This window comes from Ascaphus truei, chromosome 1, assembly GCF_040206685.1.
Source record: "Ascaphus truei isolate aAscTru1 chromosome 1, aAscTru1.hap1, whole genome shotgun sequence".
NCBI classification, from domain to species: domain Eukaryota; kingdom Metazoa; phylum Chordata; class Amphibia; order Anura; family Ascaphidae; genus Ascaphus; species Ascaphus truei.
The window spans coordinates 275513672-275531091 of record NC_134483.1 but is presented as its reverse complement, the minus strand read 5'-3'; the positions used below and the strand labels follow the sequence as shown (position 1 = coordinate 275531091).

The following is a 17420-nucleotide window of genomic DNA, read 5'->3' as shown; positions in this document are numbered from 1 at the left end:
ACACACACTCCCACGTACATACACACACTCCCACATACATACACACACTCCCACATACATACACACACTCCCACACACAGGGGGGGGGGAACGGGGACATGAGGGGGCATCCCCCGCTCCCATCACCATAACTGCGGGCAGCAGGAACACCGGGGAGGGGAGGGAGGTGGAGGAAGGCACAGATAATACTTACTGTGTCCTCCATCCTCCATGGGAAAAAAATGGCCGCTCGTTGGGGGCTGGCTCATATAGAGCCTGGCCGCGCGCCCGCAAAGCCTGGGAGCGCGCGCCAATCATCTGTCAGGTAGGGGGAGTTTTTTTTTTTCAGCCAGCGTGAGCAGGGAAATTTCAGCGCGAGCAGGGAAAATTTAAAAAACGAAACACGTGTGCTGCTTGGGCCAATAGTTACTCGTCCGGGGGTTAAATCCACCTGCCCCGGGCGAGTAAATGTATAGGATTGTCGAACACTGTATATATATATATATATATATATATATATATATATATATATATATATATATATATATATATATATATATATATATATATATATATATATATATCTATCTATATCTACATATATATATATATATATATATATATATATATATATATATATATATATATATATTGTGGCAAACGGCTCCCTTTGTGCAGCACTGCCTTTTGCCCAGGCTCTTTGCGACACTGTCCTCTAGGGTTATAAATGTGACAAAAGGATAATACGAAGCATTATGTTGTTTAACTCAGGCTTCTGCCTGCTTTATTTCATCCCACTAAGGGACTGCAGCTTTAACAGGTATAGGTAGGAGGCACTCAGTCATTACCCTTCAGCGGTTTACTCATATCAGTGACACTAAACATTTCAAACACCGTCACTTTAAGAAACAAAAGAAATCATAAAAATAACATCTACTCCTGTCAGGAGTCTAACTTACAGCATATCCCTATCTGCAATGTTGGCTGTGTAAGCCAGTTACCAACTTCAAATAACACACAGATATAACATTGAATTCTTAACTCTCAGATGGGGACAGCGTCCCAATAGATTCTCAGATGCTGCAACACGTTAAGTGGGCGCCCTCCCCGAACTGGATACTGGGGAGCAGTATTCCCCAGCCTCCAGGCTCTAGGAGAGAGACTGAAAAAGCAACCCTCTCTGCTCTAAATACCTGTTCTTGTAATTAGGTGAGCAGGTGAGGGGGGACCAGAACCATTGCAAAGTCTGATATGGATTTCCTATCCACCAGCCTTAGTGACTGTGAATCTGTGGGGTGGATCACACTATGTCTGCACTTTCTGCTATGAATCAGACAGAAAGCTGCCTACTATCCTGGGACTATGTCACATATCCTCCGCCCTCCCCCCTCCCCCCCAGCTTACACCTACTGGGGTGAGCGACCATGGATATATACTTATGAAAAGAAAAGGCCACTAACTAACCTTTTGTGGTTGCAGAGCCTGCTGGAACTGCCTGGGTTGTAACCCCAGGAGCAATGAAGGATCGTGTGTCCCATATTAAGGCAGGAAACTCTGTACTTCTTTACACAAGGTTTATTTACATGGGTTAAAGAATACAATAACAGGCCCACCATCCCTTTAATGCAAAAAAATCATAAAAATAACACCTACTCTTGTTCAGGAGTCTAACTACACAGCAGCTCTAGCCCTCTCTAACTGGTAGCTGCCAGCTAAGCTGTTTATCAGCCTAAAATGTGTATTACTATATGCAAACACTATAAACAGTCTTTAGGCACATCAATATATTATTTAGATCTTATCTGTTAGGGAGCTCAGCCCCACGAGAGTTCAGGGAATCCCTCTTCACTGTAGTTCCAATGTTCTGGACAGGACATCCTTGCATCAGCGCAGTCTCGCGTCCTTCATTCTTCTTCGGGTTAAAACCCAGGCAGTCGCAGCAGGCTCTGTGACCACTGTCCAACAGGCTTATAGGTCTGTGCCAGCCAGCTTCACCTTGGCTGGAGTGAAGTCTCTCTCTCTCTCCCCCTTCTCTGGGGAAAAGCAGTCTCTCTCTTTGTGCAGGCAAATTCCTGACTTTTAAAACTCCTGGTTCTTCAGGAGTCCAGCCTGCTTAATTAGTTGCAGCTGCAGCAAGCTTTCCAGGTGGAGGTTAACTGTTTGTACACTGGAAATCACCCTTACTGCACTATTTCAGCACCTAGAGACAGTGATTGTATCACAATATATATTTATATAAACACCATTGGAGGTACCTGGCTGTAGAGCGGAAGGATACTAGATGACTCCAGCCACGAGATTGAGAGCCCCATACTGGCAGACGCATAACGTGAGCCTGATGCTTATATCCAATGCGCATATTCAATTAAATTGTTGTAAGTGACTTGATTTTAGCACGTGACATTAAAATCTTGTACTTTTTACACTATGGCATCCGCGCTGTCCCTTTTTGGTTTTTTTTAGAAGTATCGAGGAATGTGGTTGATCCTGCGGATAGCTGCTTGGAAGTTCCGGTGTTTATTTATTTATTTTTATTTTCAAGGTTTTATTATTTTGGCTATTTCCCATCCCTACCCTTTTTCCTTTTGTGTTCATTTCCTTATCCAGTCCTAGCTTTCCCTATTTTATATGTTTGTCTGTTTGTTTTATGTGTTGTTTGTATCTGTCACATTATATTTATAGTGGGATATATCTACCCTTATTTTTGATTATTATATACTATTGATCTTACATTTAATATTTGGTGCTGCAATTTTATGTTTTGTTTTTTATATATTTATGTATGTATACAGTGGCGAGAAAAAGTTTGTGAACCACTTAGGATTTTCACATATTTCAAACCTAAAATATTATTAGATCTTACTCTTAAGACCTAATAATAGTCTGGATAAAGGTTTTTAGATCTTACCGCACTCCATTTAGATCATTACAGTGGGTGTTGTTTTTCTTTGTAAGGTGCAGGCAGTTGAAGCGTGGCTGGGATCCCACTTCTGCTAAGTTAAAATTAGAGCTGTATATCTTCTTGCTGCACTATTCTAATAAAGTCTAACACTAGACATTATAGCACAATAAACTGTTTTATTTGCAGGTTGCAAACGCACAACGTTTCGGGAATCTCCCTTCCTCTGGTGGTGTAAATATTGCACCTGAGGACGGGAGATTCTTGAAACATTGTGCGTTTGAAATCTGCAAATAAAACAGTTTATTATGCTGTAATGTCTGGTGTAAGACTTTATTAGAATAGTGCGGCAAGAAGATATCCAGCTCTAAGTCCTAATAATAGACAAAGATAACCTGGTCAAACAAATGACACAAAAACATGATACTTTTTCAACATTTATTTATCCACAAATGATTAAACATTCAATAGCCATGTGTGAAAAAGTATGTGAGCCTTTTGATTCAGTACCCCTTGAGAAACAATAACTTAAACTTAGCGTGTCTATAACTGCTGGTCAGTCTCTCACATCGGTTTTGAGGAATTTTGGCCCATTCCTCCTTACAGAACTGCTTCAACACACTGACATTTGAAGGCTACCTTGCATGGACAGCTTACTTCAGGTCCTGCCACAAGATTTTGTTGGTGGTTTAGGTCCGGGCTTTGAATAGGCCATTCTAAAAATGCAGAAGTTCTTCTTCTGCAGCCATTCTTTTGTAGATCTGCTTTTTCTTCTTCTGCAGACATTCTTTTGTAGATCTGCTTGTTTGTTTAGGATCATTGTCTTGCTGGATGAACCACTTTTGTTTCAGCTGCAGCTCAGGGACGGATGGCCTGACATTCTTCTCTAGAATCTTCTGATAGTTTGCAGAATTCATTGTTGTGTTCTTGATGGCAAGCCATCCAGGTCCTGAGACACCAAAGCAGCCCTAAACCATCACACACCCACCACCATGCTTGACGATTGGGATCAGATTCTTCTGTTGAAACGCAGTTTTGTTTTTTGCCAAACATAACATTTCTGATTGTGGCCAAAAAGTTCTACCTTTGACTCGTCTGTCCAGAGGACATTGTTCCAGAAGTCTGGTGGATCAACTATGTGCTCTTTGGCGAACTTCTGACGGAAGCAATGTTATTTTTTAGAGAGCCTCCTGGCTATCCTTCTATGAACACCATTCTTGTTCAGTCATTTTCTGATAATTGAGTCATGAACACTCACATTAGCCAAGGCGAAAGTGGGCTGCAGATCCTTGGATGTTACTCTGGGATTCTTTGTTACTTCCTGGGATTTGCTTGTTAGTTTTTAGAGATTTTGGTAGGATAACTGCTCCTTGGTAGTGTGACTGTGGTTTTGAATTCTCTCTGTTGTCTGATAGGGAACTGGTGGAGCCCCAAACCCTTAGAAATGGTTTAGTAACCCTTTCTAGACCAATGAGCATCAATAACGGCTTTTCTAATTGACATGACATGTTATATATTGTGACGGAGTCACTGTCTGCACAGGTTGGAGAGCGCTTGCAGAGTGTATATTCCAGCATGCAGACAGTTAACTTCCTATGGAGAGTCTAGATTCAGGTGGAGCTAATTAAACAGACCCGAAAGAACAAGGGCTTAAATGCAGGAAGGAAGCTGCCTGTAACGAAGTGCTCACCACAAACATGGCGGGACCGCGTGGCTGAGGTGGGGATATTGAAAGCCACCGACCAACAACCGAGCAGACACGTGCAGAGTGGTAGTCGTGTAGCCGGGTCAGGGTAAGAGAGGTCAGATTGGTCGAGGTACTTGCCATGGTCAAGGAGTGGAGAGATCAGATAGTCGTTGATGCAGTGCCGGGGTCCAGGGGTAGAGAGAGTAGAATAGTCGAGCCCGTAGCCGTGGTCCAGGGGTCAGAGAAGTTGGGAGTCTGGCTGCAAGCTGAGGTCAAAATACAGGAGCGAAACAAGACAAGGCAACAGGAAGCTGGAGGTAAGCACACAAATGAAAACAAGTTTATGCTCAGCCAATTTGCCAAGGGGCTGGCTGAGCATATAAAGCACAGAGAGCCAATGGGGAAGCTGCAGAGATGAGCATCATAGTTATGCTGTGTACCGATAGGCAGGGGCGGAGTCAGTAGCAGCTGTGGGATAATGGATTGAATTAACCGCTTGAGTGCCTATGTCTGCGCAATGTCTGCGCGTAGTCAGAGCGCGCTGTGCGCTGCCCATGTCATCACGAAAGCAGACCCTTGAAGCAGCCCCTGCGGTGTCTCTCTTCCTAGAGGCGCTGCGCCAGCACGTGGGTTGCGGCTGACGTGCATGACCCATGACGTCGCGGGATGCATCACAGGGGCGAAGCCTGGAGACGATCCCTGCGGCGGCTGGGTGCCGTTTGTGGCTGATGTGTATTGCGAGATGCTTGAAGGGGGCGGGACCTTACGCCGATCCTCACACTGCCACAAGGAGCGATTGTTTTTCCCCAGAGAGGGAGAGAATTTTTCCCAACCAGGAAGGAAGCTGGTTGGTACAGTTCCCCAATTCTGCTGGATGTGGGGTTTGCTTTCAAGGAATCAGCGTTCCATAGACTGCTGAGGGAGTTCTGTCCAGATTGCTGTGTGCAAAGGGACTTTGATATGTCTTTCTAGTCGTTTTCGAATTGTATTATATGTTTTGGCTGATAACCAGCTTAGCGGGCCTGCCAAGTAGAGGCGTGTGTGGTTAGTATGTCTCCAATAGGGGAGTAGGTTTTTATTTAATGTTTTAGTTTCTTAAAGGGAATGTGTGCCTAATTTTAGTTGTTATTTTACAGAATAAATCACTGCACTTTCAGCTTAAACCACTGTCTAAGAGTATTGTATTGTATTGTATGTCTTTATTTATATAGCGCCATTAGTGTACATAGCGCTTCACAGTAGTAATACATGTGGTAATCAAATAAATAACAGATAATATAAATAACAGATCATGGGAATAAGTGCTTTAGACATAAAAGTAACATTTCGGAAGAGGAGTCCCTGCCCCGAGGAGCTTACAGTCTAATTGGTAGGTAGGGAGAACGTACAGAGACAGTAGGAGGGAGTTCTGGTAAGTGCGTCTGCAGGGGGCCAAGCTTTATGTATCATGTTTAGAATATCCACAGTGCTATTCATATGCTTCATTAAGCAAGTGTATCTTAAGGTGGGTCTTAAAGGTGGATAGAGAGGGTGCTAGTCGGGTACTGAGGGGAAGGGCATTCCAGAGGTGTGGGGCAGTCAGTGAAAAAGGTTTAAGGCGGGAGAGGGCTTTAGATACAAAGGGGGTAGAAAGAAGACATCCTTGAGAAGAACGCAAGAGTCTGGATGGTGCATACCGAGAAATTAGGGATGAGATGTAAGGAGGGGCAGAAGAATGTAAAGCTTTAAAAGTGAGGAGAAGAATGGAGTGTGAGATGCGGGATTTGATCGGAAGCCAGGAGAGGGATTTCATGAGGGGAGATGCTGAGACATATCTAGGAAAGAGTAGAGTGATTCTGGCAGCAGCATTTAGGATAGATTGTAGGGGAGACAGGTGAGAGGCAGGAAGGCCGGACAGCAAGAGGTTACAGTAATCAAGACGGGAGAGAATGAGGGCCTGAGTCAGAGTTTTAGCAGTCGAACAACAGAGGAAAGGGCGTATCTTAGTTATATTGCGGAGGAAAAAGCGATAAGTTTTAGAAATGTTTTGAATGTGAGGGGCGAATGTGAGAGAGGAGTCGAATGTGACCCCTAGGCAGCGTGCTTGGGCTACTGGGTGAATGATTGTAGTTCCAACAGTAATGTGGAAGGAGGTAGTAGGGCCAGGTTTGGGAGGAAGTATGAGGAGCTCTGTTTTAGCCATGTTGAGTTTAAGGCGTCGGAGGGCCATCCAGGATGATATAGCAGAGAGACATTCAGAAACTTTGGTTTGTACAGCAGGTGTAAGGTCAGGTGTTGAAAAGTATATTTGTGTGTCGTCGGCATAGAGGTGATAATTAAACCCAAAAGATGTTATTAGGTCACCTAGAGAGAGTGTGTACAGAGAAAAGAGAAGAGGTCCCAGGACAGAGCCCTGGGGTACCCCCACAGAGAGATCAATAGAGGAGGAGGTGTTAGCAGAAGAGACACTAAAAGTACGATGGGAGAGGTAGGATGAGATCCAGGATAGAGCTTTGTTCCGAATACCTAGAGTATGGAGAATGTGGAGGAGAAGAGGGTGGTCCACGGTGTCAAATGCTGCAGAGAGGTCGAGTAATATGAGCAGAGTGTAATGACCTCTGTCTTTGGCAGAATGGAGGTCGTCAGTTATTTTAGTGAGGGCTGTTTCGGTGGAGTGAGCAGTGCGGAAGCCAGATTGTAGAGGGTCTAGGAGAGAATAGGTGTTGAGAAAATGGAGCAAACGAGAGAATACAAGACGTTCAAGTAGTTTAGAGGCAAAAGGCAGGAGGGAGACAGGTCGATAGTTAGAAAGACAGGTAGGGTCAAGCTTGCTGTTTTTGAGTAATGGTATGAATGTTTGAAGGAGGATGGAAAGGTTCCAGAGCAGAGGGAGGAGTTAAAAATGTGTGTAAGCGTAGGGATTATAGTAGGAGCTAGAGGTTTTAGGAGATGGGAGGGAATGGGGTCAAGAGGGCAAGTGGTAGAGGGAGAAGAGGAGATCAATAGCGACACATCCTCCTCTGAGACAGTGGAAAAAGACTCAAGGAAGGCAGGAGGAGAGTTAAGAAGAGGTGTAGGATGGGGGGAAGAAACAGAGGGGATGTTCTGCCGTATGGATTCCACCTTTTCCTTAAAATAGTCAGCAAAGTCCTGAGCGGAGATGGAGGAAGGAGAGGCAGCTGAGGGTGGTTTGAGTAGAGTATCAAAGACAGAGAACAGTCGGCGTGGGTTAGACTTGTGCATGTTGATTAGTGCAGAAAAGTAGGCTTGTTTAGCTTGCGAGAGGGCAGAGTTGAAACAGGATAGCATAAATTTGTAGTGAAGGAAGTCTGCGAGAGTGTGAGACTTCCTCCAGAGGCGTTCAGAGGAACGAGTGGAGGAACACAGCATGCGCGTGTGGGAATTTAGCCAGGGTCTAGGGTTAGAAGGGCGAGGGCGGCAGAGAGAAAGCGGGGCATGTAGATCAAGAGACGAGGACAAGACAGAGTTGTACTTTCTGACCAGGTTGTCAGGGTCTGTAGCAGAGCTGAGAGAGGAGAGGGAGGAGCGTAAAGTGGACTCAAAGTCAGGTAAGTGAATAGAGCGCAGGTTTCTGCAGAACCGGGGGGTAGATGGAGGTGGAGAAGGGGAGATGCGAGATAAAGAGAATGAGATGAGATGATGGTCAGAGAGAGGAAAAGGGGAAATGGAGAAATCAGAGAGAGAGAAGTTTTTAGTGAAAACCAGGTCTAAGTAGTGGCCATCCTTGTGGGTGCTTGCTGCAGTCCACTGTTGAAGGCCAAAAGAAGAGGTAAGAGAAAGAAAGCGGGAAGCCCAAGAGAGAGAGGGGTCATCAATGGGGCAATTGAAGTCCCCAAGGAGAAGAACAGGGGAGTCTGAGGAGAGGAAGAAAGAGAGTCAGGATTCAAAGTGAGAGAGAAAGGCAGAAGGGGGATGAGTAGAGGTAGGTGGGCGATAGATGACCGCCACATGAACAGGGAGAGGAGAGAAGATCTGGACAGTGTGAGCCTCAAAGGAGGGAAAAGCAAGAGAGGGGGGAATAGGAAGGGTTCGGTAATGGCAGACAGAGGAGAGCAGGAGCCCCACGCCTCCACCCCTGCCATCAGGGCGCGGAGTGTGGGAGAAGGAAAGGCCACCATAGGAGAGGGCAGCTTCCAGAGCAGAGTCAGACTGAGTGAGCCAGGTCTCAGTTATAGCAAAGAGAAGCAGGGAGTGAGAAAGAAGTCATGTACAGAGAGGAACTTGTTAGAAAGAGAGCGTGCGTTCCAAAGGGCACAGGAGAAAGGGAGAGAGGAGGGAGGGTGGCAGGGGATGGGTATGAGGTTGGAGGGGTTGACACCAGAAGGAGTAGAAGTTGCATGTGGGAGGCGAGGACGAGAGCAAGTTGAAATAAGACAGGGACCAGGATTGGGAGAGATATCCCCAGAAGCAAGGAGGAGAAGCATGGATAGAAAGAGGATGTGTGAGGAGGATTTGTAGGGGTGTTTTTTAGTGCAGGGGATATAGCTGTGTGGTGTCAGAGGATGCAGGTAAGAAAGGAGTTCATGTGAACTGAGAAATGGTGACGAAAGGAGAGATGGAGATATATGAATAGAGTTTGAGACATACTGAGGCTGGTAGAAAGAAGTGCATAATTTGAGAAGAAGTGAAGTCACAGCAAATATAAATGGTAAAGGCAGCATCACAGCAGTAATGATGCAGTCTGGTAATGATGAAATCCTCCTTTCCAGCGTAGGTCAAATGCAGGAATCAGGGCCAGATGGGGTGTCCACTTCTTCCTCACTTCTTTTGAACTTCCTTTTAAACTTCAGAGTCTTACTGATCCTGCTGCGAGGCCATCCTGCCACAGGTGGTGGCATTAGTGGGATGCTACACCTCTGGGGGTCAGTAGATGAAGATGTATTAAAGCTATGAACCCAGGCAGAAAACCAAAAACAAAATGTTTTTGCTGATGAGAGTGAAATTGCAGCTAGCAAGTGCTGTGTGTAAAGTCTGCCCTGTTGGGTCTGAAAGAAAGTGAAAACGGATGATTGCAAAGATGTTGCACTAACATAAACCAAGAAGGTTCAAACATTGTAGAGCAAATACAACTTGTCTGCCCCGTCGGGTGCACGTAACCATGTGAAACAGTGTCCCTTCATGCCATACTACAGTATGATGATGAGGATAATGACGACGACTCGTATGTGGCCCTAGGAAGAGAGCCGAACCCGCTGATGAAAGCTGCACCAGCGACATATGACCAGAGTGCAAGACCCTATAACACCGGAGTCATTAACCAGGAATTCAGAGCCATGCCAGCTAGAAGGAAATCAGGTGATGATCTGAAGGAGTCAGTATGCTGGGCCTGTCATGAAATGGGTCACACAAAAGAATCTTGTCCCCAAATTCTCAAATATAATCGTTGGCAACAGGAGCAGCATGAGGAATATTGTCTCCCACAGTTGCAGCAGCAAGCAACATGTAGTGAGTGCAAGGAGGTTAAGGAAACAGTTGGTGAGCCTGCGATGTCAGGACAACGTGCGTCAGAAAGCAGCCGAGATGTGCTGCTGCCCGGAGTGACTTGCGTAATTGTCATGTGAATGGCGGCACAGAAAAAGGAGGAACGAAAGAAAGATGAATCCTTGCCCCAGGATAAAGGTGCCTTAACTTCTGCACTCCACAATCTGCCCCCCTTGATTATGATGTCCTCCAGGAACGTTTCGATAAGGAGCAAGAGGCTAACACAAAGTTACAGGAAGCTAACACAAAGTTACAGGAAGCTACCGTCAAGTTACAGAGGTGTATAGGCCCAGCTTTATGTGAGTATGCTGCTTTGTAGACACCAGAATGTCTCTTACGGAATGAGTTGGAGAAGCTGACGACTAGTCTGGAGAGGGAAAAAACTGTGATGGCCACCATGGGTGAGAAGCAGAGCAAGTCTGACAAAAATGATTGCTAACCTAAAACAGGAATATGAGGAGGCTCTGCAAGAGGTTTGCAATTGCCATAGAGAATTTGACGTCTCTCAGAAAGAGGTTAACACTCTCTCTACAGAGCTGGAACACTCTCACCAGGAGGACCACGGTCTAAACACAGAGTTGTGTATGTTGAAGTAGGTCTATGAGAAGGTCTTGAGTGATATAGAGACAATAAAAATAGAGAACATAAACTGCAAGGAGGAAGTTTCACATCTGACTGACCTTGAGACAACAAAGACTACTGTTATCGCCATGGACAGAAAGTCGAGCGAGTCGGACAAAATGGGGGCTCGCTGGAAACAGTGCTATGAGATGTCCCAGAAAAAAGTTCATCATTTCATCACAGAACCGGAAGTCTCTCAGTTAGAGGTTCAGGCAGTTAACGCAGAGGTTTGTAAAATAAATAAGGAATTGGCGCAGGAAAACTTAAAAGTGCAGGAAGCACTGGTGAATGCAGAGAGTGCTGCAAAAAGAAGGTATCTCCCTGGTGCAGTGCACTCAAGTAGAGCATATATGGCAGAGCCAGCTGCAAGATCTCTGTGCGAGTCTGCAGGAGGCCAAGGAGAATCCAGCGGATGTGGAGGAGAAGCAGCAGGTTCTGCAGGAAGAAAGTGTCCAGGCTGCTAATGAAGTAAAATTTCTACAGGAGAATATGAGTACCCAGTGTGTCCCCGGAGTGCAGCAGGAGGAGCTGAAGGCCACACTGACTATTACCAGAGCATCGCTGGAGGAGGAGCTTAGAGGTCAGGTGATTCTGTATGAGAGGGAGTAGGAGAAGATCCAGAAACTGGAGCGATAGCTGGAGAAGCAGAGGAGCTTCTCCATTCCCAAAAGTCATTACGCCCAGGAGAAAGAGGTGTGGAAAACTCTAACAACATAATTTGCAGAGCTCCAAAATATGATGAAGGATGCGCTGATGCAGGCGCAGAGCAAGCATCAGGAGTAGGTGGAGGCTCTAAGAAGGGAACTGCAGGATCAAGCCGAAGCTGTTAAAAAGAAAACGTAACCAGCTCGGAAGCCAGTAGAGGCCAAAGATACTGAGATTACAAAATTAAAAGAGACAATTGGGTCACAGAAGGAGACCATGGAAAATTACAGGAGGCACGCAAGAAACAGGAGGTCTCTCACTGATGAACTAAACCTGCTTCAAAAAGAGAAAAACATTCTGACATATCAGGAATACTGCAGGGCGTTTTTCCAAAGAAGGATGGCAAGAGAAAGCTATTTTGGTAAACGCTCTGTGACTGGTGCCATACAGTCTGGATATTGATTCTACGACATAGCCAAGTAAGCTGTGCATTTCGATAAGCATATCTGCAATGCCATTTCGGTACTACAAACTGTTCCACTAAAACGCGGAAAACAAGGACAAAGGTACGGTGGAGTTGTGCATTAAAGCTCCAGACGTACTACCATGTCAACGGGGTCAAAAGTAGCATCCTTGCCATAAAAGCAGCCACTATAAAGATGTAGTTTTAAGAATGAGAAGGAAATGTGTCCGCGATCGTACGCTGAGGAAAAATTTACTGACTATCCAGCGGTGCTATATAAAAATAGATGTTCCAGTGCACTACAGATTTGCCAAAAAAAGAATTTATTCAATCATTAAATGTGTTTAATGATTGAATAAATTCTTTTTTTGACAAATCTGTAGTGCCCTGGAACATCTATTTTTATATAGTTCTTGGAGTTTCTTCAGACAGGTACCCCCTGGATCAGGAGCACTGGTAACTGCAAGTATATTTGATTTGTTCATGGTGTGCAGCATTATATCCATTATGTATTATCCAGCGATGCTCCCATCAGAGTAAATTAATGAGGCTGAAAGTGAGGCCCAAATCTATAAGTCCGTCAACTGTAAAAGAGAGGTGCCATGGGGTGCACTTGGGGTTAATGAAAACCCCTCCAAAGTTGAAGTACTGTAGCTAAATGATGCTAAGCCAGACAGATCGTCGTGCGAGTGACCCTGACGAGGAGATCACGCTACACGGATGAGGAGGCGGCACGGATGAGAAGATCACACAATGCGTGGAAGTACTTCTTGCTAAGTGAGTGAAAGAGGAGGTGGAGAAATGGAAAGATAAATTTGAGCAAGAAGGCCTAATACGTGAGGAACTAGAGCGAATACTTGAAGAGATACTGCGTGACGTCAAAAGGTATAAAGACTTTGGCACGAGTCTTCTCTTCAATCATGACTTCACATTGCACTTGCCGATCCACAAGGCAATGTTACGCTTGGGGGGGATATGTAATGGAGCCACTGTCTGCGCAGGTTGGAGAGAGCTTGCATAGTGTATGTTCCAGCATGTAGGCAGTTAACCTCCCCTGGAGAGTCTAGATGCAAGTGGAGCTAATTAAGCAGACCTGAATGAACTGGGGCTTAAAGGCAGGAAGGAAGCTGCTACAAGTTCCCCAAGCCTGCTGGATGTGGGGTTTGACTACAAGGAATCAGCATTCCATAGACTGCTGAGGGAGCAGAGCTGTCCTGTCCAGATTGCTGTGTGCAAAGGGATTTCGTAGTCTCTCTTGGAACTGAGTTCCCACAACAGATAAGGACTGATATTTATTTTTAGTCGTTTTGGAATTGTATTATATGTTTTGGGCTGGTAACTAGCTTAGCGGGCCAGCCAGGTAGAAAGAGCTTGAGTGGTTAGTAAGTCTCCCAAAGGGGAGTAGGTTTTTATTTTATGGTTTGATTTCTAATCACTGCACTTAAAGCTTAAACCACTGTCTAAGAGTCTTACTGACCCAGCCACAAAAAAAAAACAATTATATATATATATTATATATAAATATATATATATACAGTGTTCGACAAACCTATACATTTGCTCGCCCCGGGCGAGTGGATTTAACCCCCGGGCGAGTAAATATTGGCCCAAGCAGCACACGTTTGGTACTAGGTGGCGAGTAGATTTTTTTTTGTCAACCACTGTGTATATATATATATATATATATATATATATATATATATATATATATATATATATATATATACAGTGTTCGACAAACCTATACATTTGCTCGCCCCGGGCGAGTGGATTTAACCCCCGGGCGAGTAAATATTGGCCCAAGCAGCACACGTTTGGTACTAGGTGGCGAGTAGATTTTTTTGTGTGGCGAGTAGATTTTTTGGCGATTTGTCAACCACTATATATATATGTGTGTGAAGATGACCTAGGCGCAAATAGGGGAAGGGAACATTGATGTGATATAATTGGAAATCCACAATGTAATAAAATCAAAAAATGAAGCACTGTCAACGAAGGGGATCCCAAAAAACAACCGTCACTGAATCCAATTGGGAACGAGGAATTCCTTGCTCATACAGTTGGTAAGTGTAGATAATTCCACTATAACGGAACAATGAAGGTGAACAATTAATATGATGAGATGAGTAATAGTATCCTAAACATATATTTATTAAAACTACCTTGAGTACAAAATAAAATGAACCAATTGGTTAGTAGCAAGAGGTAAACACTGTATATGCGAGAATAAATGTCTCAATGTATATCTAAGTCTTTAGAAAGACTGATACCACCTGTTGTATCCAAGAATATTGCCTTAGGTCAAGTGTTGTGTATATATATATATATATATATATATATATATATATATATATTTTTTTTTTTTTTTTTCCAAACCAGAACAATAACTGCATTAAGTGCTAGTGTAGCCAAACATGTATTGGAGTTCTGGTACTGCATTATTTTTATCACAATGCAAATCCTTTCACTATTTCTTGAATACTCTTTTCTGCATCTGTGCATATTACTATTTATTCACTTGCTTGATCATATCTATAGAACAATTTTGAAAAACATCTTACTGAACAAAATTAAATTGTAGTTGAAATGTGCACAAATAAGTCATGTATGGGTTAAGTATATTGTGATAAACATGATTAAAAATATATCACTAATTGGATCTTAAAGTGAAGGAAAACAAAAGTTATGTGAAAGGTATGTCCACGTGACATGTTTACTTTTTGTGCAGCACCTATAGTGACATATTGTCACTATACTTGCATGGTGATGTTTATTCTAAATATACTACACAGTGTTAGATAGTGTTTTTATAAATAGGTCGCTTGGTGCACATCTCCATGTGATGTCAAAGTCCCGAAAAATGATAAACCAGCTTAAATATAAAGCATCAGTAAAAGAGTAAAATAAAGCAGTCACAAAGGTAATCACAAAGCTAATCTGTAAAAGTCCCTTCTTGGCCCATCTGCATTCACGTGCCTCCTGTCCCACGGATTGTGGTGATGTCTCTCTGTGGGCATGTCTTCTTTCCTTCGTGCTCTCTTCAAGGACAAACATTTTTCTAATGTGTTTCATAGCTGGACTGTTTGTTCATCAACGCTTGCTATTTTTATCTTCATTTTTTATGTACATTCATATGCTTATCTTCCATCTCTTTTCATCTACCTACTTATTGTGACACACACTGGTATTGCTTAATTCTCATATTCTGACGCCGCTGCATATGACATATGGTGTTTCCTGCTCCCTCATCCTGCTTGGTCGCTGCTAATGCTCATTGTATTAGTGTATTAGTGACCTGTGTTTGATATTCTCAATATACGCTGAAGTATGTTATACTATCCTGTTGTATCACCATTTATCTTTATCTACCTGAGCACTTACTGAATATTCTTTGTACTGGATCCTTTAATATTTACTAGTGTTCACTTATTCTTTGTTTATCAGCTTATTATAACAATGTGATGTAATCCATAATGCAAAATAAGCAGCAGCTGTGCTTTGCTTGTACATTCCATCAGGCATCATTACTCAGCATAGGTGAAGTTCTGGTTTTTTTTTTATGTGTATTGTTCACCTGTCACCTAATGTCAAGGAAAATAGAGCCATGCATTCAAGCTGCATGACGCTCACTTGAATTATGCAATGCCATGGCTGTTTACTGAATGGGCCACTTAGTGAATATGGCCCTCTATAATTTTTCCCCTTTTGTACCACATAGTCTAACTTCCCCTTCTTCCCTTAAGGCCTCGTTCAGGGTGCCAGCTGCAGGACTCGGAGGGAGGGCGGGAGGGAGGGCGGCAGTTTGCTGGGCGATCTGTGTTTATCCCCGGCAGACTATTTTAGGAGTTGAGGAGGGGGCGGGGTTACAGGTAGCAGCTTAGGGATCCAAGTTGCAGTCATGAAATCATTCTGAAGAATGATTTCATTGGCTGCCTAGGTCCCTGTGACGCTGCTGCAGCTTCAAAAAACGAAATTTTCGTTTAGTGAAACTGTAGCCAGCTTCAACTCCTGGCTTCGGAGACAGGGCAGCTGCTACCCTGACAACCAGTATTCAAATTGAATACTTTGTGTCCCACGGCAGCTCGCACAGCAGCACGCCCTCCCTCCGAAGCCAGCACCCTGAACGAGGCCTTAGATTATGTAAATGTTTCTGCTCAGTGGTAACTTCTTACTGTAGCTGTTTGTTGTATTATCTGAATTTGTTAGGTAGAGAGAGAAGCACTGTAAGCACAACAAAACAACAACAAAGCGTGTTGATTTAATGTATACATCAGATTTTAGGTCCTGTAAGAGACGTGTTCAGAGTTACGTAATGGAGACTGTTTTAAGGTGAAATTAAAATAAGGCTTTATTGCCTGTTTCCTTAAATAGCACAGCAAAAATATGGAAACAACAAAAACAACAAACGCCTATCCCTGTGTAAGGGCTAATTTACTTCCCCAGTCCCTATCTGCAGGGCTGGAGGGATAATCCCATTAGCACCCTATTCCCCAAAGTCTCAAGCGATACATTTAAATCAGGTGGCCCTTCATGTCAGTCTCTTGTAGGTTCCTGGGTCCCCTGTGTCCAGGAATATAGGTCTCTGAGTGTCTTTATCTCAGCACCCCATTGTGCTCAAGACAGTGTCTGTGTGCAGGCTTCTCTGCTTTCCTGGGTCAGCTCACCAAAGGTGAGCTAAGGAAATCTTTCTGTCCTTCCTGGGTTCAGCCTCCAATTGTGAGACTAAGGAATTCTTCTTCCTGTCTCAGAACAGGCTATTTCACAGAGCTGTTATTAGCAGGTGTGGTTGATTGCACCAGCAATTAACCAGCACACTGCTGGATTAGAGGCAAGCCTGTTAAAAGGGATAAGACCCTGTTACATGTCCCTTTCAGACTTTTGCTGCAGTAGATGCTGGATTGGTAACAGCAAAAAATAGTGAAACTGCATATTATGAGCTATCGTAATAAAATCCTGCATTTAATTACCATACCCTCCCACATGTGTGTGTGTGTGCACAGCCAAGGATGTTGTGGCTGTGGGTAAGAGCTTCTCCACGCCCCCTCCACTCTGGTTAATGCCAGCACACTGATGAATACTGTGTCCCACTCCTCTCCTTACACTCGAAACTAGTGATTAGCACAGTAATTAGGCAGCTGAGGGAGCAGGAAGAAGCCATAATTCACACCAGAAATAACTCCACTCCCTCTCCACTGGTGAGAGAGCAAACTGCAGAGGTGACCAGCGTTTGGGGGCCACAGGGGAAGCCCCAGAGTGCTGCATACGGCCCACCAATGATCTAAACTTATTGTGCCTATTTCTGCTAGAAGAGAAGAGCTCTATTGCCTCTCTCATGCACCCATTGATTGAAGCTCAGAACTTGGTCTAACTAGAGCTGCTGGAAAACTACTAATACACTAACAACATATCAGAGGGAATGTATTTTCACTCCTCTAGTGTGTATACATTTCTGTGCAAATTAATAGAAATCTTTTATTGGTAAAATTTTCTCTACCAATAGTAAACTATCGTAAAGCAGCAATTCTGCTGATATTACATATGTTTTTTTTATAACTTGGGAACCAGGGGTTCCCTGGAGAAAAACAGTGTTATTTTTAGCTCCAGGGACCCGCAGGCTCAGGAGATACTGGTGAAGTTACTGGTGT

The 17420-nt window shown here is 43.9% G+C and overlaps 1 protein-coding gene across 6 annotated transcripts in view; it reads left to right on the top strand.

Moving 5' to 3' along the window:
- Positions 1 to 17420, top strand: part of TBC1D2 (TBC1 domain family member 2) — a 167098-nt gene that overhangs the window by 119855 nt on the left and 29823 nt on the right. The gene's annotated exons all lie outside the window — the stretch shown is intronic.